At 37.3% G+C, this 15354-nt stretch overlaps 1 protein-coding gene across 1 annotated transcript in view; it reads left to right on the top strand.

Annotated features, from left to right (window-relative positions):
• Positions 1-8149: 8149 nt before the first annotated feature.
• LOC145291533 (4'-phosphopantetheine phosphatase-like) overlaps positions 8150-15354 on the top strand; it is an 81093-nt gene continuing 73888 nt past the window's right edge. Inside the window, exon 1 of the mRNA XM_080137529.1 lies at positions 8150-8469. The gene's annotated coding sequence lies outside the window, so the exon portion shown is untranslated. The remainder of the gene's footprint in view (positions 8470-15354) is intronic.

Here is a 15354-nt window from a genome sequence, read left to right as displayed (position 1 = left end):
TGGTTTGGGGCAATACCTTGCAGGTGCTGTTTGAATCTAAAAAAAAAAGCAATTTAGGGAATGCGTAAATCAGTATAAATTAATAAAATTTTGCTGCTTGTCAGGTTTATTGGGGGTTATAATGTTGAGGGGGTACAAGGGCTTGTAGTTCGTCAGAGCACCCACTATTAAGATACTTGTAAAACAAGCAGAGGGATGCAATATTTTGTTGATGAGCCAGAGGTTGAAGCCTAGATGACAGTTCAGGACCTATCAGGTAGGCGCCTCTCTTTTGAACCCTGTCCAGGAGCGAGAGATTAGTAGGAGATGCACCAGGCCAAATGTGACAACAATACTCCATACATAGGCGAATGGTGGCCTTGTAGAGGTACAGGATATTTTCAGGTGTAAGTAACTTTCGAGCACGGTAGAGAGAACTGACTTTTCTCCAAGTGACCCTGGCAATGCTCTCAATGTATCTGTTCCAACTCATGTTCCTTGTGAATATTAAGCCAAGGAGTTTAAAAGAAGTACTTTCAGGTAATCTTTAGCCATAGCTATTAGTAGTTGAGAAGGTAATTATTGAAGGAAACAAGCTTAGTCTTGGCAGCATTAAATGTGACCATTCATTTTTGTCCCCATTCCACTACAGATTGGAGGTCTTCCTCTAGTGTTTCTGCCATTTCCTTAGATATGTGTTCATTTGCTTTCCCCTCGTGCCTTTTAAAGAGCATGGTGTCATCAGCAAATACACCCATCCCACAGATAATTTTATCAGGGAGGTCATTTATGAATATTAAGAATAATAAAGGTCAAGGATAGACCCCTGAGGTACTCCCGCATTTATATCGTATTGTTAGAATGTATGACCGTCTAGGTCAACCTGGATTCTTCTCTTATTTAAGAAGGATTTAAGTTATGTTAAGTATTCATCCAATGATACCATATGATTTGATTTTCCTGAGAAGACCATCATGCTATACCCTGTCAAAAGCCTTAGATATATCTTGGGCTACCACTCTCCCCTGCTCGCTTGCCTAAATCCATATTGTTGGTCGGTCAGAAGTTTAGCAGCTGTAAGGTGATGGACAAGAGCTTGGTTAATTATGGACTCAAATATTTTGGCTAAAAGCGTGTTACAAAGTTGAGTGCGAGATCTCATTTCGATTTATAAAACTTTCTCGCAAAGAAAACAACAAATTAGCAGGAGCCGCAAATACATTATGGAATTAGAATGGACAGCCCCAACCATGACAAATAATAGCAGCAGCAACAGCAGTTAAAAACAACAATATTAACAAATCTTTACAAAATACCAAAATACTCAATTCTGATTGGTTAATTTCCAAAAGTTTGATTCGCTGTCAAAATCCAACTTTGATCAATCAGAAAAGACTTGCTATGGGAGCTGGGTACCTGCTAAATTTACGTTTAAATAGCGAGAAGCCAAACTGATCTGAAGTTTTTGGCTCGATAGAATCTGGCGCACGCTGCACAAACCCCTGTCAGTGGAGAACCCAATTTCAAAATCAAAGAGAACAACCAACTTTAACCTTGGCCAGTTTGGTCAAGGGTCTTGACTAACACCAAGAGATGAGCAGTATTACAACTTCATCAGTCTACCACCGACCAATACTGACTTCCACACCAGACCACTGGTCAAATCCTAATGATCAACAAATCCATCAAAGGCGCTGCTACTAGATGCTGCTACTATGTACACAAGCATAAATGACAGCTTGCACAAGGGGAGAGACAGCTGCGAAAAAAGTCTCGATATCGCTGACTAGCAGACAACAAATCTGTATCATGTGAGGAACAACAAAGCCGTGAAGCATAACTGACTAACTGCCCCCATCTAAACGTGAGAAGAACAACATTTTCATAACAAGTAGCCGACAAATCTGTTAAGTTGCTTTCCTTAACGTTTCCCATCGAAAAACAAACTCCTATTCTCCGAGATTGTTATCAAAAGCACCTAGCATAAAGAATAACACATATTGACATATTTTATTAACAAACTTTTATCCTTCGATATTGTTATCAAAAACAACACCACAAGCAATAACAAATATTGACATACTTTATTAACAAAAGATGCGAATCGCCAATAAAGACTATGCTGAAATGAATAACCTTAACAGCAGGGACAAACTGTTGTTGAACTGAAGAACACTTTATTTTATTTTGCTTTTCTTCAGTTTGTTTTTAAAATAAACGATTGAGCATTCAATCGCGTAAAATTAAATTTATATTGTTTGTCTGGTCCTTTCCCGCCACTATACACTATTCATAATAGAACAAGCCGGAGGAGGGTTAGGGTGAGGGTTAGGGTTAGGGTGAGGGTTAGGGTTAGGGTTAGGGTTAGGGTGATAATTTAATAGATCAGTTCTTTCCCCAGAATTCTTGTAAACTACAAAAGCAGTTTTCGAGCAGTCAGGAAAGCAAGATTCGTTAAGGCATTTGTTGTAAAGTTTGGAGGGGACTGGAGCAACCTCAGCAGAGCATTTTTTAATAGCACAGCCCGGGATGAGATCTGCTCCACATGCTTTTGAAGTGTCTAGGTTTTTTATGATATCATGTACTTGAGAAAGGGTAATTTTCAGATCATCTAGTGTGGCGTCTGTCCACAAAGGAAAGTCAGGGAGAGAATGGCTTGGAGTTGGAGGCAAACTGATGGACAAGCCTGTTAGCATTCTCGGTTGCCGTGTAAACAACCTCTTGATTGTTGGATAGTGGGGGAATTTTGATTGCCCATTATTTACTACACTGTTGTAGATTTTCCAGAAACTGCGGGTTCCTAGTTTTTGTGCTTCGATGCGTTTTCTTGTTTTGATATATTCTCTCTTAACTGTCACTATTTCTTTCTTACAATTACTTCTAGCTTCTATAAACTTTTGTCTGTTTGTATTGGACTTATGTTGGTTAAATCTGTAGTATGCATGCTACCTTTGAGCAATGGCAGCTGCACAAGTAGAAGTAAACCATTGAGGAAAGTGCGGCTTGCTATAGAATTTCTGTGTGGGAACATGTGCTTCAATTGCCATTTGGAACTATTCAGTGGTCCCATTTGTGCACTGTTCAGTAGGAAGAGAAAAGATATTTTCCCATGAGGCATCTCTGATGAGATCCCTGATGGCTTCCCAGTCAGCCTTCTTAGAATACCTTGTCGTTTTGAGCAATGGCCCAAAACTCACAACCAGGCTTGTTGATCTTGCTGATCTGGGAAACGTGTCGGAAACGTAACCACCTGTGATAGGGAATGAGATATAGAGAAGCAAAGGAAAACATTTTTTTTCAGGGCAGATTTTTATTTGGGGTGGGATAGTGCCGTGTCAGTATTTTGTACATGTTTACATTCCAAAACTATTGCTGTGTTTACATTTTTTTGAGTGTTTCACACGTGCAAGCAAAGACAGAGAAGACGTTATGTATAGAAAGTTATTTACTTGTGCATGTTTGTTCGAGTAAATAAGGTTATCAGTATTTAATTGTCTGTTTATGGGCAGTTAATATGTTTGTATTTCTTCTTTTTTTGGCACTAGTGTCTTATGGGGAGAGCGATGCCATTTTTATAAACTTTTAGAAGTGTTCGTGTATTTAGGAATTAGTTTCATTCTGAAATATGAGAATGGCAGGTCTCAGCCAATCGGAAAGAGCGGATCATGGCTAGGGAGCCATTATTATTTAGAATTCAGAAATGGGAAAGAATGTGTTATGTCTATGTATGTCTTAGCCAGTTATGGAGGCTGGATTCGAGATCACACTCGACAGCATTCAGCTGTGTAAGAAATACCTGCAAGCTATCCTGGACTTCCCAGCACTAAAAAGCATCACAGACATGCACTTATTGTTCAGTCTGATGAACCAGGTGTCTTATGCAGCATGGTGAACAAAATGCAATCATTTCGACAGCTCCTGAAGCCAGGAACGCCATTTGCATGGAATACCCACCTTGATAACTTGTTCCTGGAGTCCACAGCAGTCATACTCAATAAGATTGAAGAGGGTGTCTGTATCTTTGACATGCCCACCTGCCATGTAACCGATTGGTCAAAGAGCGGTGTTGAGTTTTGGCTCTTTCAGCAGCACTGTAGATGTCCCAAAGCAAAGCCCTTCTATTGTTATGAGGGCTGGAAGATTACCTTTGTTGCCAGCCATTTCACACACTCAGCCGAGTCACGTTATGTTCCAATAGAAGGCGAGGCACTAGCAGTTGCATTGGAGAGAGCCAGGTACTTTGTTCTCGGGTGTGATGAACTTACAATCCGTAGACCACAAACAACTACTGAAAGTGTTTGGTGACAGATTGCCAAACACCGTGCAGCAGATGCTATCTCTTGCCATCCATCCTGAAGAGATGGTGTTGGTGGACAACATCGCATCTGTCTTCAGTCATGAGAAACACATTAATTAACCTAAACAGCACCATCTTCTCTTCTATACGAGTGAGTGGTGAGTGTGACGCCGATGTAGAAGAGTCTCTACAGAACTGTGCTTTATCATCCATCAACTCGATACAGTCGATCACTTGGGACAGAGTTTGGGTTGCCACCAACAGTGACGAAAACATGGTGAAACTTATTGAGATTATCAAATCTGGAATGCTAGAATCCTGCAGTGCATTACCTTTGTCCTTGCACGAGTACCATCGGTTTCACGAGGACCTCCACACGGTTGACGGTGTCATCATATATAAGCAGTATATTGTCATTCTCCTGCTCTGAGACACTTGATGCACTTCTTTCTGCACACCAAGACATCTCATCTATGATGTCGAGAGCTGAAGCATGTTTTCTATCCCTGGGATCACCCTGGCTGTCATGATCACCCGAAACAACTGCAATGACTGAAAGCGAATGACACCCTCCCAACCCAGCTTGTCACCAACACCACCTGTCTCTTCAGCCTACCCGTTTCAGTGTGTATGTGCTGACTTCTTCCACTACAAAGGTATTAACTACTTATTCATTGTTGACAGAGACTCCAATTGGCTCATAGTTGAAAGAATCTCCAGTGAGGCATCTTGTCTTTCTTCGGCGAACATTCGTCACATTTGGTATAACAAACGAGCTGTCCTCTGACAGAGAACCTGAGTTCACTGCATCGGCCACCAGGCAGTTCCTACAAAACTGGGGTGTACATCATCGCCTATCACTCATTGCTTTCCCACACAGCAATTGCAGGGCCGAGATTGGCGTCAAAACCATCAAACAACTTCTTACTGATAATACTGACTCAAATGGAGAACTGAACACTGATGCATTCCAGCATGCAATACTGCAATGCAGGAATACTCTGGACAAGGACACCAAACTATCTCTTGCAATGTGCATCTTTGGTCTATAAAGCACTTCATACTCATTTTACCTGGCTGTTACAGATCATATGACACATGATATATTGTTTTCATCAGTGGAAGACCTTGAAAGAAACAGGCATATGAAGTCTGCTACTTGTTGGACACACAAAACATCTACTAGCTCTGCTTGTGGGGGATTTGATCAGAATTCAAAACAAAACTGGCCCACAATGACTCAAATGGGATAAAACTGGTCAGTTGATCGAAGTGTGTGCCAGTTTGATCAGTACATGGTACGCATTGATGGATCGGGTAGGGTAACTCTCCGAAACAGAAAATTTCTCTGGAAGTACATCCCCGCCTATGCTCCTAGAAACAAACTCATGATCTACAGCAAACTGATGCTCTGGTAAAAACCATCAACCCAAGCCACGCCCATGTCTGGTCACCGTGCTGCTACAACAACCAAACAACCTCATGATATCATGCTACCTGAGAGAGGAGAAGCAGATCTGGAGAAGTCAGTGACGTCAACAATCAGGCAATGACCTCCCCATCCCTACAACAAGCATCATGTGAGTCGTCACCACCTATGATCCCGTCAACTTCAACAACCCCCAACCAGCAGCAGCCAGAGGCACCCATGCTTGCCAGCAGAATTGTGATATGAAGGCACTTGAATCGAAAGAAAATGAAGCTGCTATGGCTGAAAGACTATGTTCAAACGGTTGTGGCAAAATAATCCCTGGGTTAAAGGGCAGTCTACCCAGTGAAGGCCCATGATGTATTTTTGTTTCTTTCTCTTTCACCCTTTTTCAACTAAACAATGTGAAATTTTTTGTGTGTTCACCTATGTACATTGACAGTCATCCACAATCAGTCCTTGTCCCATCCATTGGGGGAATTTAACAATGCTTGTGGGGGGGGGGGATTAGAGGAATATGTATCGTAGCTATACTTGTTATACGTTATGTGACAGCCACTATTCCGTTTACTTAGTTCTACCAATCTGTGTATTTCAGATCTGCATCATTTGTGATGCTATTCTGAAATGGCATTAAAATAGTGTATACTTATCTAATATATATATATATATATATATATATATATATATATATATATATATATATATATATATACTAGCAAAAGTACCCGTCGTTGACTGGGTTCAAAAACAGCCTACAGAAAATGGACTCTGATTTATGAAAGTATGATAGGTTATGAAAAGGAATGGTTCTAAAGAGATAGCTTCGAATTTGGGGGTATCAAAACCAAAGCAAAATATGATGAAAGTAAAAATAAAATAGATAAACCCAATAATTTATTATACCATACTTGTTCACACTGAAACACTTATCACAATATCTGTGGATCTATATTAAAAAACCTAGTTAAACTTTATGACATATTTCCATTCTATGGAGGTCAGGTGCGAACGAACACCCCATAATTTTATTATACCATATTTCTTCAAACTGAAACATAATTATCAAAGTATACTTACGCAGATAGATATGAAAAGTCTTTTATTAAAATTTGTGCCTATTTCCAATCTATGGAGGCCAGGCGCGAACGCAGACCCCACAATTTTATTATACCATCCCTATCTTAGTTAAAACATACTTATCAAAGTATTATTATGTACATCTATATCAAAAACACTTGTAAACGTTTTTTTTTTAATTTTTAAATTTTTTATTTCCATACTTTGTGGACCAGGCGCGAACGCAGACCCCACAATTTTAATGAACCACCGTTCTGCCAGATCAAACATACCCATTCCTGTGTCTCGATACATCTTCTATCATTATATGTGATCAGTTTTTTAAAATAGTCAACCATATAGGAGCCTATTTGTGAGCACACACACACACACACACACACACACACACACACACACACACACACACACACACACACACACACACATTCAGCTTTATATTATAGATATATATAAATATGGGTGTGTGTGTGTGTATATATATATACAGTAATAAAAATAATAATAAATAACAAAGTATAATAAAGTATAATATATATATATATATACATATATATATATATATATATATATATATATATATATATATATGTGTGTATTTATTAAATAACATAAAAAATGATGAGAAGGAAAGTATTTCTTTGAAACTCTGCGAATTAAGAACTATCCACTTATTAAGTGTTTCCTTGTCATATTAAATATGTTTTTTTAACTCTTTTTCAAAGTGTTTTTTAACATGTTTTATTAACTATTTTCTTATATATATATATATATATATATATATATATATATATATATATATATATATATATATATATATATATATATATAATTATTTTTTTACTATAATAAAAGATTTAATTTGTGACAAATTTGTTCTTTCGCCAGCCTGTAAGATCTCGTGCAGAGAGATATCATGTTTAAAGATGGCGGACCTTTAATTTAAGCCAACTTAAGTCAAGGGTTAAATCCCTTCATGTCATACTGAATTGGTTGCATAACTCTTCTGCATTAAGACATACAATAAAACTTGATAATTTGATAAATTTTATTTTTATTTGTAATTATTTTTCTACTGGATCATTTTTCGTAATTTTTAGAATTCATACTATTTTCGACATGATCCAAAATGCGTTGGTTTAAAATATCAACAATGCAAACAAACACGCACCAAGAAAAATTTGTAATGAAAAACGAAATGATTAAAAAACATAAATAAAGCAAAGTAAAATAATTCCCGGGCAACAGCTCGTTCATAATAATTCCGTGAAAAGCGGAAGTTAAAAAAAAAAAAAAAAAAAAAAAGAAAAGAAAAGAAAGAAAGAAGAAGCTTATAAACGTGTGTTTTGTAACCCGTTTGAGCATCCATAGTTGATGTTTACATTCTTTGTTTCTCGGTCAGTCACTCACGGCTGTTCGACAACTCGACGTCAACGAAGTGTTGATATCCATTTCAATTGCAAATGCACGTGTCTCTTCCTTCTTTTTCTTCTGACGAGTTGACAATTTCTTTTAATATTCATGCGATCGTTTCGTAAAAATAAATGAAATTAATCAACAACCACTAAAATTCTATTCACAATTTATTTGCGGTTTAAACCAAATCTAACAAATATGAAGTGACGAATTCTGTTTACGAATCTCATACGGACATTTCATCACAAAGAGGAAAAAAAAAAAAAATGCGGTGAGTTTGTTTTTGTTTTTATCTGTGTGCTTATATAGATCAAGCCCCATGGCTATCCGGTAAATTTGTAAATTGTTGCATTAAAAAAAATCAAACTAGTTAAGAAAAAAGTACTACTGCAAAATACGGACCGTGTCGAAATAATGACGACATTGTTTTTTTTAAATGGGGAGAAGAGGGCGTTTAAGTATTCTGTACTTTCACCTAACAATTTAATAAACAAAATATATTGTAAAAATTGAATTTAACTTGAAAATCCTGTCTAAAATAAAAGGTAATAGGGTACATATTTTGCACAAGTTCCAACAAAATACCCCCCCCCTTAAATGCAATGCAAAATAAATAAATCAAGATGTTATTCAAGAAATAAAACAGAACCAAATATAATTTTGTTAAACTAAACCTAGACTTAAGTTAGGGTTAAAAAGAAAAATGGTTCAAATTCTGTAAAAGTATCTAAATCAGTAAGTCTTAATCGTTTCAAGAACCCGAGTTTACTCGTGTGTAGTCAGTTTTCGGCTTTTTATCAAAACTTATTACTTAATTTTACAGGACTAACATCGTTTGGCCGCCATGGGGACTGATCTGTATAAGCACCCGCTCGCGAGTCACTAAACGGTTTTATTTATTAAATCCAATTAATTTGCTGTTTTGTATTTTCATGTTATTTTTGGCATCTCCGTTTGCGTTTGACATCCATAAAAAAACAAAAAACAAAAAAACAAAAAACACTTATATAGACTAAACACCCAGGAAGGATTCCCGAGTTATTGACGACAAATTCCAGACTTGGTCGAGATTTGCAGAGGATAAATTGTAGCTTATTGATTTGTATCCGTTTTCTGATTTAAAAAGAAAAAGGTTCAATTTTTTCCCTTTTCTTGTATTTCGGCAACGTCGCTTCTTATTTCAAATACTTGTGCTAGTGTTTACACCGACAATGATGCTATTTTAGATAAGGTTTTCAAGTTAAATTAAATTTTTATGGTATCATTTGTTTATTAAATTGTGAGGGGAAAGTACAGGATAGTTAAAGCCTCCCTCTCCATGTTAAAACTGGCTTTCTAAATAACCTTATTTCAGTACGATTCGTAAACAGCACAAGTTAGCACAAGTACCATATTTCGTAAATATGTTTAATTCCGATGCATCGGCTTCTGACCGTTATTAGCAGTTTTCCTTTTTCCCCGCAAAAAAAAAAAAAAAAAAAAGGTACTCAAAAAAGGATCTGTGCTGAAATAATAAGGTTATTATTTAAAAAAACAAACAAAACATTCTTAACATGGGGGAAGGTGTTTTGTACCTATTCTGTACTTTAACCTTATAATTGAATAAAAAACAACATATAAACCTTTGGGTTTGTATTACTGTACACATAGATTCGAAAAAGTTGTCAAAAAACAAATATATAACAAATTAATGTTATCAAAGGCAAGATAAGTTACTTTTCTACCAAACTGTATATTTTTTCGTGTTTTTATTCAATGTAACATGTTTATTCAGCTCGAAAACCATACAGTGTTTACCGATGTATTGGAAAATTCAAGATGGCGTCTGACTCTCTCTTTAACACGGTAAGTTTGGGAAAAGGTGTTATAAATAAAAAAACTGGATAAAATACTGTTAAAACTCGCTCAATATATGTTACCGTGACATAGGTTGACATATATTCGGCGGGTTTTTAATAGTATTTTGTCTCGTTTTTTATTTATAACACCTTTTCCCAAACTTACCGTGTCAAAGAGGGAGTGAGGCGCCATCTTGAATTTTCCAATACATACATTTTGGTAAACACAGTATGTTTTTCGAGCTGAATAAACATGTTACATTGAATAAAAACACTGAAAACATATCCAGTTAGGTAGAAAAGTGACTTATCTTGCCTTTGATAACATTTATTTGTTATATATTTGTTTTTTGACAACTTTTTCGAATCTATGTGTACAGTAATACAAACCCAAAACTTTAATTAAACCTGGAAATACGATTTCAAAAATAGCGCGGATCACTCTCTGCATTAGCCCCCTCCCCCCCCCCCCAAAAAAAAAACAAACATTGGAACCTTACCATTAACTCTAAGTCCAATTTCCCCCCCCCCCAGAAAAAACACCAAAAGAATAATAAATAGAAAAAAAATTATTAGTCTCTGATCTCCATTGTATCCTTCCTAAACAAAAAAAAAAAAAAAAAAAAAAAAAAAAAAGGGACTGGGCGGGAAAAATCATTGCCCACTTCTGGGTAATCAAAAAAAAAAAAAAATTTCACAAATAACATTTGCGATAAAAAGAAGTTTGGGTGCACGTCGAGCGCGAGCGCTACTACTCCACCCCCACTCCATATATTTTTTATTTTCCTCTTTTAAAAAAATTTTCACCGGACTATTATCGAATGGACACTATTCTATTAGATTAAAAAAAAAAAAAAAAAAATTCAAAATTTAAATATTTGTAGGGTGCTCAGTTTTTTATGCAACGATCACCAATGTACGCCAAATTTCTCGAATTTAGATTTTTTTTTTTTAAATTTCGCTTAAAATTTGCCCTTTCCGATTATTTTATATACATAGTTATGGTTATCTTTAAGTTTCGTCATCATCTACAATTTTTGAAATTAACAGGAAAACTTTTTGCTATACTTTTGGTGTGGTTTTGGTTTCAAGTGAGGGCTACATTCGAAGTCTGCTTGAAAATCAACACCAAAGTGTACCTGGATGTGCTGAAGAGTGTGGTGTGGTACAATCAGGTTGCCACTGGCAGATCCTGGGTGTGGCAGCAGGACTCAGCGCTGGCCCAAAAGTCCCAAAAGACCCAGATTTGGTTTTAGGAGTACTACAACTTTGTACCCTTCTCTCACTGGCCTCCTCCTCCTTTGACCTGAACCCACAAGATTACTTTGTTTGGTCATGCATCACCAACATGACCTCTCACAACACCAAAGCCAGCCTACTCATTGCTATCCACCGAGTATTCGCTCTTGCCGGCACTTGTGAAAAAGACATGCTCCCAATTTTGGGCATGTACCGAGGCGGTGATTGAGGCTGAAGGCGGCTACATTGAATAGATGTCAGCTCTACATAATCAAGTTACCTGAATTGATTTTTTTTTTTTCAATAAAAGTTTTAAAATAAAGCTGTAGTCTTGTTTTCTTTAGGGCAACAAATTTATTGTACATCAGTACATGGAGATGCTTTTTCTTTTTCTGCTAATGAATCATCGCTCATTAAGGCCAAAAGGCCACTCAAGGACAAGGGTTAATCGTTTGAGTAAAGTTGATAGTGAGACATCTTGAGGATTGCAGATCATTGTTGGAGTGAGACATCTTGAGGATTGCAGATCATTGTTGGATCTGGACTGAAATTGATTACTTAATAGGACGGCTCAACAAGAATTTGTTAACATTGAACTTGAAAACGACCATGTTGTAGTCACTTGGGAAACTGTGGTATAGTGTTACACAAATAGACAGTTCTTGGAAAGAATCTCTGCTCATGGAAGTTCTGTTTAGTTTTAGGTACACAGGGGAGAAAAACAAATTATTCGTAAAAGCTTATCAAAACAGCCTCATCAAAAGAAGCTCTATCCATTTCAACTGGGGCAAAGTGAGGATCCGAGTGTTTGTGGTGAAAGGAAAGAAGCTTGGTTTTAGCTGTATTAAAAGTAACCAGCCATGTTTTTTTTTTTTTTCCTATTGGACTGCATGCTCGAAATCAGAAGAAAGAAACTCGAATCTTAAAAAGATCTCTATCGTTCCAGTAAGTATAGGAGCAACCTGATTCATGAAAAAGAATTTAAAAAATTACCTGGCGAAGATACCCGGTGAACCAAGTGCAAAAGAGATTCAAACCATTGCACTTAAAGAGAGACGGTTAGAATTCTAAAAAGATATCTCGGTTGGAATGGATGAGATAATGGGTGAATATTTGACATCTGGTAGGATACCCCATCCCCAACTTGAAAAACGGATAAAATTGTGAAAAAAAAAAGAAAAAAAAGAATCAGGAATGTCTTTATCATTAATATTCTTTAAAATGTTTCAACAGAAGGTTATGTCATTTGCGTAGATATCAACGAATGATCTTGGAGATGAAGATCAGGAAAAGTGTTGAGCATGCCGAAATCGATACAATGTGCTTCAGACATCTGACCATGAACAGTTATTTTTTATAGACCTATCAGACAGAAATGATTTGATGATTGAGAAGGTATTTCTAGATATTCCATAGCTAGCAAGTTTGTGAAGCAGACCTTGCCAAACCTTATCAAAGGCATTTGACATGTAATGCCAAACCTTATCAAAAACTATTGCTCTAGAAATGAAGCTCTCATCAATTGATTCCCTGATCCTACAGTCAATGTTGATGTTACAAGACGAAATTCATATTGCTTGTCATTAAGTAGATTCGTTTTGCTGAGGTGAATGATAATGTTTTTAATTATTCAAAAATCTAAACATCTTACGCATGATGTATAGGAGACTGATTGGTCTGAACTGTGAAAACTGATCTCTAGTATTTTTGAATTCATTTGTTTTTTTGTTTTTGTTTAGGCAAACTAATAAAGTTTTCCAAGGTGATGGAAAGCTTTTCTCCGTTAAATAACAAGTGAACAGCTTTGTAAAAATAGGAGCTAGTTCCAGTTGCAGCCTTTTAATCGCTTGTTGTTAGTGTAGTTGCCTTGCTGGTATTGAGGTTCACTGGCAATATCTCCGACAGATGTATGAATGTCGCTCAAAGTGTTCATTGTCATGGGAGGAAATACAGATGGTAAAACAACCCTGATTGCATTGGGCAGAACTTGATGCATTTTTTTGCTCCAAACTTGGCTGATGCTGAGGGGATCACTTCTGATTGATGATGGTTGCAACCTACCTGCCATATCTACTACCATCAGGGAGCGATGTCTGCGATTTGCCGGTCACTGCCAGAGAAGTAAGCAAGAGCTAGTGGGAAATGTTTGCTGTGTACCCCACGGCACGGACACACAAGCATAGGATGACCTAGATCCACATGCATCCAGCAAATTGCATATCACGCGGACTGTGATCTTGAAGATCTTAGGCAGCAGATGGAAGACAGGGAAATCTGGAAAAAGTGACATTTGTCTGGCCAAGACGTCTGACCAGATAAAATGGAGGTTTTACATCTGTTCATAACTCCATTGGTATTTGCTTGGCCCATTTTGCTGCAATGATAAAAGCCAAAGAAGTTCAATAAGGCCTTCAACAAGGTATCGCATAAGGGCCTACTTCACAAGATTTCCAGCTACGGTATAACTGGAAATGTTTTCTCAATAATTAAATCATTTCTCTCTGATAGGCTCATAAGAGTAGTGGTTGATGGGCAGAAATCAGAGGCCCCACAGTATTAATGTTGGAGTCCCCCAGGGGTTCATCCTGGGCCCAACTCTCTTCCTGATCTACATCAATGATCTCCTAAAACACATACTTAAATCATTTGTTGACATCTATGCTAATTACACGACCATCTATAGCAACACATCAAAGGCTGTGAATGACAAAGCTCTCTCCTCTGATCTTGAGCGCATGGTACAGTGGGGGAATAGGTGGCTGGTTACTTTTAATGCATCTAAAACCAAGCTCCTATCTTTACATCATCAACGCTCTGAACCCCATCTGGCATCAATTGAAATGGATGGCTCTCGTCTTGTGGAGGCTTTATGTTTTGACAAGCTCCTGGGTTTGACCTTTACTCCTGATCTGAAATGGAACACTTATATCGTCTGTTGCCCGGGCCACTGGGAAAATGGTGGGATCCTTCTACCGCTCCAGAAGATATCTCACTACTGATGCAATTCTCTATCTGTAAAAAGCCAAGTATGTCCAAAGATGGAGTACTGCTGCCATATCTGGGCAGGAGCTGCTAAAAACAGCCTATCCTGCCTTGACAGAGTACAAAATAGACTTCGTGGTTTAGTGGGGATGCCCTTTTCTCTTCCCTGCAACCTCTCTCCCACAGAAGAGACATTGCGAGCCTGTCTTTGTTTTATCATTATTTCCATGGCAAGTGCTTGTCTGAGCTCCAATCTTTCACGATAAACACCCGTCTAGCTAAAACCACTGTCAGTAATTTCCCCCACTCTTTATCTGTGCCTAAATCAAAACGTAGATTCCATGAACTGTAAAATTCTCTTCCGTTTGCCTGTTTCCCACCTGATTACAACTTGGATGTCCTCAAGTCCAACATAAACAAATTCCTGATTAATCGCCCCCTTAAATAAGACACTTTATCAAATCTCCAATACCAACTATTACTACAATATTATCCCATTGATTATTGTACACACAATAACTCTTATCCCCAAGTGGCTTCCGGGTCTTGATAAGTGGTGATCACCCATTTAAAAGCATAAAACTCTTGTTTATGTGAAATGGGAAGAAGGCTTAATTGGAATTGTCAAATATATTAATCTTTTAATGTATTTTTAAAATATATATAAAAAAATCCCATCACTCTGGTAAACTGTTTTTATGGCTTGCATTTTAAAATGACAATAAACCTAAAATCTTAACATATTTTTGTTCATCCTATTTGATCTGGCCTCGCAATATCTGAAGAGAGGAAGTGGTGTTGGTGAAATAGATACCAACGTGGACTGACGACCTGAATGAAAATTCCATGAGCAGAGTTTATTTCCTAGAACTCTCCATCTGCAGAACACAATACTGTGGGGCTGCTATCCAGCTGACTATGATATGGTCGTTTTCAAGTCTCATTTAAATATTTGTCGAGCTGTCCTCTTAAATAATTAAGCTCTACCCAAATTCCACCATTACTGATCATGTCTCACCATATACCTAACACTTAATAATGCTTATCCTGGAGTGACTTCCAGGCCTTGATAAGTGATGACCCCACGTAAAATAAAC

Source organism: Euprymna scolopes, chromosome 12 (assembly GCF_053919585.1).
Source record: "Euprymna scolopes isolate OS-2025 chromosome 12, ASM5391958v1, whole genome shotgun sequence".
NCBI classification, from domain to species: Eukaryota; Metazoa; Mollusca; class Cephalopoda; order Sepiida; family Sepiolidae; genus Euprymna; species Euprymna scolopes.
The sequence above is the reverse complement of the archived record's forward strand: the minus strand, read 5'-3'. Positions and strand labels throughout refer to the sequence as shown.